Source organism: Stegostoma tigrinum, chromosome 34 (genome assembly GCF_030684315.1).
Source record: "Stegostoma tigrinum isolate sSteTig4 chromosome 34, sSteTig4.hap1, whole genome shotgun sequence".
Taxonomy (NCBI): domain Eukaryota; kingdom Metazoa; phylum Chordata; class Chondrichthyes; order Orectolobiformes; family Stegostomatidae; genus Stegostoma; species Stegostoma tigrinum.
The window spans coordinates 9,582,330-9,592,063 of NC_081387.1; positions in this window are offsets into that span (position 1 = coordinate 9,582,330).

The window sequence follows — 9,734 nt, forward strand, 5'->3', positions numbered from 1 at the left end:
ACTCGAAGTACTGAGCAATAAAAGCAAGTGCGCCAAACACCTTTTGAACAGCCCTGTCTATACGTGATGCAAACTGCAAAGAACTGTGTGCCTAATATTCCGAAATCCCTCTATCCTGCAAGACTATGCAAGGCCCTACTATTTTTGCAGCGTTGAAGATTATAGCCTTATGTCTGAATTCAAAGCGTGAGGGTTTAAGGGAATTGTCTCAGAATTTGGAAGAGAATAATGATGGCTAGCATGAGAGAATTACTACCACACATAATCAGTTACATTGTGAGGATGATATGATTAATGATTTATAGAATGAAAAGTACCACCAAAATGTTAACTTATGGGCTGAAGTTAACAGGCCAAGAGAAGAGAAGGAAAGAAAAGAGTTATTTGCAAGAGTTAATTCACCAGCAAACTGCCCTGGATATAAGCGGTCCATGGGTGATGCATTTCTGGAAGAAATTGGTTGTGTCACGACAGAGCAAGGCATTCTGAATAATACAGATTTCTTACAAAAGCTCAGCAATAACTGAAGAAATCTTTATTTCTGAACCCCACAGACCAGCCGAGCTAGGATCATTCCTCATCACAACAGGTGATTTGGATCTTTACACCAGCATTCCCCATGATGACAGAATCAGCGAATCAACCTCAGTACAAATACCACCAATTTACAATTGCCACTTGCCATCCTACAACTCATTTGTTTCATCCTTGGACACAATTTATTCACCTTTGACGACTACTTCTTCAACCAGACACACATTAACGCTGTGGGGACCAGATTTGATTCCCAATTTGCCAACATTTTCACGGACATCTTCAGATGTGACTGCACTGAACCTTTGACCAACAGTATGCACCAGATACATCGATGGCATTTTCTTCCTTTGTGTTCATCATGAGGAATCGCTGAAACAACTACATATCAACAGCAACAAGTTTCAAAAAGCCATCAGACTTAACATGGACTACACTTCAGGATCAGTCTCATTTCTGGACACATATTATCCATCAAGAACAGACTCCTCTCCGCCTCACTCTGCGCAAAGTTATGGATAAACTCAGGATGAAGTATTTATCTAGCTTCCACCCTACATATATTAAAACAGCCACTCTCCTTGGGACAAGCACAAAGAATACACAGGATCTCTCTCAATGAGGAAAGATGAAACAGGCACCTGAAGGTGTTGAAGGACGTCCTTATAAGAACAGGGTATGATGCTCAACTCATCGTTGGCCATTTCCAACAAGCCACAGTGAAAAACTAAAATGACCTACGCAGAAAACAGAAACTAGAGAAATCCAATAGGGACCATTTGTCACCTATGTCTTCTCAAAATTGGAGAAACTATGTGATGTTCTTCGCAGCATTATTAATGACAATGGGTGCCTCACCAAAATCTTCCCCATGCCTCCACTTCTCGCCTTCAAAAAACTGGCAAATTTTACACAGATCATTGTTCACAACAAACTACCCAGCGTTCAAGACACCATTGACCACAACAGCATACAAACCCGTGCTGGCAACCTCTGCAAGTTACGTCAGATCTTCGACATGGACACTACCATTATAGGTGGGAATACCACTCACCACGCGCATGACAGATACTCAGCTGACTCGGCCAACGTTGTCTGTCTCATATGCTGCAGATATGAGCGCCCCAAGGCATACTATATTGGTGAAACCATGCTGACTCTACATCAATGGAGGAAATGGACACCATGCAACAAAAGCCAGACAGGATGTTCCCTCCAAGTGGTGTAACACTTCAGCTGTCAAGGACATTTGGCCTTGGATCTTCAGATAAACGTCCTCCAAGTCGAACGTCTGCATACCCAAGAATGCATAATCATCGCCTCGAGCAGAGGCTAATGGCCAATTTTTGAACTCATGAGGGCGGCCTCAGCAGGGACCTTGGGTTCATGTCGCACTAGAGGTGATCCCACCATATTATACACTCTCACATACATGCATACATGCACACACACTCACATACACTGGCATTCACCCACACACGCAGACACATACACACACACACACACACACACACACACACAGATACATTTTATTTTATTCAAAAAGCACACAGTTTATTTGCAGCCAGTTAATGTGGCATTTTACACAACAAATTCCTAAATTGGAAATAAAACTAGTCTGACTGCAAACCAAAATATGAACAGATTCTAAATCTGATCGCCTCACACCTAACATGCATTGTCTGACCTAAAAATGTCAACCCCACTGATAAAAACTTTAATTTTCTGAGGAGAGTGATTTCAATGGAATTCGGGTATTTCATTAATTAATTAAAACCTTCTAACTGTTTAAATATTTATCTTAGATTTGTTTAGTGCATCCTCTTTACTGGTGTGACCCTTTGGCCTTTTGCTTGTAATTTCTGTGTCTGATACTACCTCTCTGACGAACGCCTGAAGAAAGTGCAAGTCTCCGAAAGCTTGTGTTTTCAAATAAATTTGTTGGACTATAATCTGCAGTCGTGTGATTTCTTAACTTGTAGACTCTGTACCAAACTGTTTCTTAGTTTGGTTCATTCCTCGGCAATGTATTATATGACGGGTGATACGCACCTCACACGATAATTCACAACATGTTTGTCACTGAACCTGATAGTTCTGTTTGTTTAACTCAACAGCCGCAAGCTCCGTTCGGACTTAATAGAGCAGATCGGTCACGTTAGTACATTTTTGCCTCCACCACGACTGACCACGTCAACAATGATCGTTGTGGTTAATGTTATTTCCTGTCATTAGCCACCACTTCATGATATATTCGTCATAAACGAGCCACCGAAAATCATAGGGCTTATGTTATCTGTTCTTTCTTAGCACATTTACGTAGGCTGGAGCAGGTAACGATGACAGCTTCTCTTCCTCCAGGACAGTAACGAACCAGATATGTTTTTCAAGTAATTGATGACAGTTATCCAAGTATCAGCAATGAAACTAGCTTTTAGTTCCCACCCTGAAGAAGGTCACTGATGGGAACTCTGCCTTTTCTCGACAGTTTTATCCAGCAAATTCCGATTTAGTTCTAATTTTTGGTGTTCGGTGTCTGTTGTTATTTTTCAATCCCCAGTGTTATAAATTGAATTGAATGCCCTCCAGTTGCAATGGTAAGATTTGAAACCAATCCCGCGTGTATTAAAATAGAAGTGTAGAAAATAAGAGGAATAGGTCACTTGGTCCTTACAGCTTGCCTCATCATTCAGTATGATCTGTCTGTTCATCCTACTCAGTACTCTCTTCCAGTTTGCTCAACTGATATCGTTATCCCTGTGAGTGATGGAATCATAGAACAGATAGATACTGTATGGAAGCAGGCCATTTGGCCCATCTTGTCCACACTTAGCGTCCAAACATCATCCCACTCATGCACACTTCCTCCACCGTGTGTTGCAACCCTGCATTTTACATAGACAATCCACAGAACCTGCATATCTTTAGACTGAGGGAGGAAACAGGAGCACCCGGAGGAAACTCATGCAGACACGGGGAGAATGTGCAAATGCCACGTAAAGAGATGTCCAAAGGTGGACATGAAAGTGGGCCCATAATGCAGAAACATTTCTTGAAAGCATTCAAAGTTTCGGCCTCAACCTTTTATTCTGTTGCAGAAAATTCCACTATCTTGCCACTGTCTGGTTGGATATTTTGATCATTAGATTTTTGATACTTCTTCTGGACTCCTTGGTCATTGGGGGTACCACCTTATTCTCCTCAAATCCAGCGAGTAATGTCGTAATGTATTCCATTGTCCTGGAACTTTGAAATAATCTTGCAAGGATATTGATATGCAATTCCATTTCATCAACACGCATTTCGCTCCTCATAAGAATGAAGAAAATCAATTCATTTTGAACTTTTAATAATAGCCTTCATTTCATAGAACAGAAACAGAATCCCTGCCATGCAGACAGAAGCCATTCAGGCCATCGTGTCCTCATCAACACTCTGAAGAACACCTATCATCTCTCCATCTTTTCCCAGCAACCTTATATTTACCACAGATAAACTGGATAGTTAACTCATTTATTCAGTTGCTGTCAATTCAGAAAACACACACATGAATGATGGGAACTCGAACTCGCTCCACTCCACCACCTCCTCACAAAAAAACCCCATCAATGTTCGTGGAATCAGAATCTGTTACAGGAGTAGCTTTTGCGCTCTAACACTTCCTCCTTCATCTACTGATGGTCAGCAATAGAGTAAACCACAGTGAGACAATTAGGGCACATGAGTCCCACAGCCAGTGACGCCCACATTGAACTCATCAACTTCTCTGAATCCTAAAATTAAAAAAAAAAGGACGAGGGAAGAGAATAGCCTGTTCTTCGTTGGGAAAGAGAGGGAAAAGGGGAGAATAACATGGACAAAGCTGACATGAGGAGAGCAGAATGGGGAAAAAGAAGAATGGTTAAAGGTAGAGGGAAGTGGCCAAGTACGATGAGAAAAAGAAACAAACAGAAACAATCGTAAAAATCCCAGGAGAATGAGAAGAGCATGAAGAGAACTGCTGTGTATGGCTTGAGAACAAGGGACTAAATGATAATTAAACATGCAATGGGAAGCAGGTCAGAGAAAAGAGGGAGGAAGGCTACAGTGGGAAGGGGAAATGAGCAAGGGGAGATGGAGTAGCCTTATGACATGATTGGAGAATATGAAGTAGAATAGAGGAGGGAAATGAGTATGGCAGAATGTGGATTAGGGAAGCATTAATGATAAAAATCTGGAACTGAGCGTTGGGTAAGTGGGCCGGCGTGGAGAGGGGTTAATAAGGTCAATATACATTTTGCGCCCTTTTTGGCTGAGCTATGTTTCTTCCATATTCAGCTCTATTTTGAATAGAAAATTGACACATACTCACTTGGATTTATTGTCTGGTTACATGAGCATTGCTGAACAAGCTGGACATTATCATTCCATCTCAGCATTCTCTTGGAAAGGAAATGGTGAATGTTCTCATTATGGCCATATGGTAGATCTATTATTTGTCAATCGTAGTAATCCTTGGGTATCTACAGCCTGTGTGGCGGAATTACCCCCATATCACAAATAGGGCGGGGAGTTTCTTTAAATCAACATATAAAAAGAAAACCGGTTGGCAACAGGTATAAAGTATTGATTCACGGTCATGCTCATTACCTCCTTCAGTAGGATTATCGTTGGTATGGAAGGATTTTCCTGTCACAAAAGGCTAAACAGCTTGTGAGTTTATTCACTGGATTTCAGAAGAATGAGCGGTGATATTATTGAAATACAAAGGGCTCTTAAGGGGCTTTCCAAGATAAATACTGAGAGGATGTTTCCCTTCATGCGAGAGTCGAAGATCAGAGAGTGGACTGTCAGAATTAAGAGTGAGCAATTTAAGATTAGACAGCAAGATGGCAGCAGAGTGGGATACTCCATCCGGAACTCTTCTTTTCTTTATCAACTCTTTTTGAGCAATCCTGGATCAGCGTGAAGGGAGTGGATCCTGATGCATCATGAGTTCAAGAGCAGCTCATGGAGCGGCAGTTGCTGACCAAGGTGAGGAGAAATGAGGCCAGAGCAGTGCAAGTAGAAATTATTCCTGGCACAGCACGAGGGAAGGTGTCCTGGAGCAGCTAGGGGCAATGAGGCCTTCTCCAGTGCAACTTCCTTGGTGGAGCTGAGTACCAGTGCAGACCATACTGGAGGACTGGAGTGGAGTGGGACAGTTGTTACACTGGGATACATGTGACGCTAAAGAATGTTGTAAGGGGAATTTCTTATCTCGGACGTTTGTGAGTCTTTGGAATTCCTTGCCACAGAGAGATGTCAGGTTCACAGCCTTTGTGTATATTTCAGGCTACGACAGATAGATTCTTGATTGGCAGATAAATCAAGATTTATGGGTAAAATGCAGGAAAATGAATGAGGAATGTCTGTTCAGGCATGATCCAATTGAATCATGGAGCAGACCTAAGGAGTTGAATGGCCAATTTCTGCTCCTATTTGTTGCAGTCTTCTGGTCTTACATGCTTACATCTGTAACCTACACTTGCATGTACAATTTTCCCAATCTCTACAACTTGCTTTTGTAACTTTGGGGTAGCAAGGTGGCAAAGTGTTTAACACTGCAGTCTCACAGGGCCAGGGACCTGGCTTAATTCTACACTCAGGTGACTGTCTCCATCGAGTTTCCACATTCTTCCCATGTGTACATATGTTTCTTCTGGGTCCTCCAGTCTCCTCTCACAGTCCAAAGATGTGAAGGGCAGTTGGATTTTTCATGTTAAATTGTCCGTAGTGTTCAGGGTTGTCTAGATGTGTTGCGTTAAGGGGAATGGATCTGAATGGGGTGCTGTGAGGGTCAGTTTATACTTATTGGGCTGAAGGGCCTTTTTCCACACTTTAGGCATTCTTTTTAACCCTTCCTACGTTTGCAATCTTTTACACTCCTGAACACCACTCTTTCTCGGAATCATTCCATCGTCTGAAATGTTCGAACAGCACAATTACATTATCCACAGCCTCCTTCTCAGTCCGTGTTCCTCAAATAAAAGTACTTGGAAAAATAAATATTAGCTCATCTGGACAGTACCTTTTTGTAACTTCAGGATATTCTATGTGCATATGAAAACGGAAATTTGGAGATGTCCCACCCCAATTCAAGGGGAATGGGGAAAGCAACTGTGAAAAAAGGAATTAGTTGGATGCAATGAAAAATTCTTCAAGGGAATGGGGTGGAAACTGTTAGATTCTGTTGTGTCGACTTTCTGTGGAAAAACGCCTGTGTGAAATTCTTTGGGATATATTGAGGTAAAAAAGAAAATAGACTGCGAAATCAAATTCTGTCAAGAATTTCTAATAACCAGTTGGATTTGTACATTCTGGGACTTAGCTCTGGCCAAAAACAACTGAAAGAACTGTGATGTTGGAAATCAAAATCAAAGATAAAAACTGTTGGAAAAAACTCAGCAAGTCTGGCAACATCTGCACACTTCTTCTGAACTGATGGTAGATAAGAATGGTTTGTATTTATGCAAAAGACGCAATGGCAGGGGGGGTGGATGAGCAAACTATAAGTGGAGATAGGGCACAATGAAAAAACAGAAGAATTAGATCGACAAAGGAGTGGGTAAATATCAGGCTTGAACAATGAATAGGTGCTAATGGGGGCTTTTAAGACTTGAAAATGAGTTTGTGTGGTAGCATCCCACGCAATGACAAGGCTTAGTGTGTGTGTGGTGTGGTGGTTTACGAGGTGTGGGGGAGGTGTTCTGGTTGATGTAATGGCATGGGAGAAGGTGCTCAAACCATAAAATCAGACACATATCTCCCTCCACTTTCTTGTCAAAATTCCACCCGACCATTGTCTTTGGGCCAACCTGGTCCACTCTTCCCCTACTCCCAAAATGTCCTCACAGTTCTCTGGAACCATCCCCCGCAATTACAGAAGGTGAAACAACTGCGTATTTACTATGTTCCCCCCACCCCCAACCTCAGTGTCCAAAGACTGAAACACACCTTTCTAGTAAAGCAGTGATTTATTTGCTCTTCACTCAAGCTTTTCTAAAGTATTCAGTACTCATAATGCGTTCTCGTCTACATTGGGGAGATAAAGTACAGGCTGGGTGACCACTTTCAGAATACATACGCTCTATCTACAAAGAAAGACTCTGAATTTCTGGTTTCCTGGCACTTCAACATGCCACCGTCTTCTCTGGTGAATAAATGTGACATAGGCTGACTGCAATGCTCCAATAAAGTTCAGCACAAACTGGAAGAACAACATTTTATTTTCTGTGGAGGGAACCTGCAACCCTTTGGGCTCAATATCAAAATCAACAACTTTTAACTTGAGCACCATCATCCATGCCTTCCCTCACCTTCGCACAGTGGTCATTTTCATCACATGGGCTGTTACCAACTGCATCCATTGTCAACAACAAGAAGTTCCCATCAGCAGCTATTTCATTTTTCCAAGCTGACCTTCATCTACTCCTTTGTCTCTCCAACTGTACTTCTCTATTTTTGGGCTCTATCTTCTTTGAACTTTTACTCTTCACCTCGACAACCCCATATTCTGCATAAATGCCAACCATTTCCCACCTACTGGCAGGCTTGAAGAACAGTAACTGGACTCGAAATTTTAACTCTGTCTGAGCTCCACAGATGCTGCCCGACCTGCCGAGTGTTTCCAGCAATTTCTTTTCTTTAAACTTCACTTTTGATATTCCCTTCCCAAATAGCCCTCTACTCTCACTTAGCTTTTCTCATCCCTGATCACATTCTTTAATAACACCTTGAAATTAATTATTTCACTCATCTCTTGATCACTGGCCCAATTATTTTCTTAAGGAGGAAAATTATTACTTTTTTTTACTGCTAGGTTAGCACTGTTTGCCCAACCCTAATTTATCTACATGGCAGTTAAGAGTCAAACACATTATTACAGGCCTGATGGCATATGTAAACCACAACAAATACGGTCAAAAGAGTTCTTCTCTTAAGGATATTAGCGAACTGGGAATTGACAATCGTTTCATGAAACTCGATTCCAGATTTTGTTTTTTTTTCAAGTTTATTTCAAATTGTACAAGTGCAAGAATGGGACTTGAACCCATTCAAAGGACACAGTCTGAGTCTCTGGATGAATAGTCTGTTTTTTTTACGGTGTTGCATGTGAGCCACTTTAGCTTGTGACTTTGCCCCCCCCCCCCCCCCCCATGCCTCTTCAATATTCCAACATGGTGATGTCTGATTTTCCAGATTAGTTTGAGCCATATCCTCAGATTTGACACTGCTCTGGTGAATATCAATAACTTGCAATGTCAGAGTGAGCAATGTTATATTTAAAGAATCATTTACAGAAGTGGTTTTCAGAACATGAAAACAAACAGCTATTTTTAGTATCAGCTAACAGAGAAATCAGAAGGGCCTCATCCCATCCCTGTACAATGGGCATTAAAGTTTTTGGGACTGTCAGTTCCTATGTTTAACTCAGAACTGTTACCTTATCCTGACTCAGGGTTTCGAATGCAAGTAGCCTTGGCTTGTCCAGTCACACCTGCTTCCTTATTTGGGCATATTCAGATCTGAGGACAAACAAAGAACAGAAATACATGCAGGAATCAATGGCAACTTACTGAAGAAAATACCAATAAATGTACAGCATATTTAAATCGATTGACACAAGAAGGTTTTATCATCTGTTTGACTTTTTGGGAAAGTTTCCTTTCTGAGCAGAAAAAAATGAAACTCAGAATTAAACGAATGAAGGTGGGTGAAAGTGGATACCTGTTCTTTTTTGCTCAGTTATTTGAACATCACTGTGAATCCCCTTGTTCCTGCCTCAATATTCTTACAATCCTGCTCCCCCAACCCCACTCTCCCACGAGGTTCCAAATTCACATCAATTCATTTTGTTCTTTGCTTTAATGGAAATCTGGAGATAATTACCTATTTTGAGAAAGAAGCACTGAAGTAATCAATTATTTTCTTCTTAATAATAAATTGCATAAGGCTGGTAGCTAGGTATTTCCCTGCATTCTTCAACTCTTTCCTGAATTTCGATTGTGTAACCCCATAAATAAGCACACTTGCACAACAGCGTAAATCCATCAACATAACCCCCAGTTCTGCTAAGATATGTAATGAATTTTTATACATTTCAGGATAGTTTCTTGTCATTTTATAATATAAGAGATGTATGACAAATAAACGCGACAGAAGTATAAAGTTGCTGGATA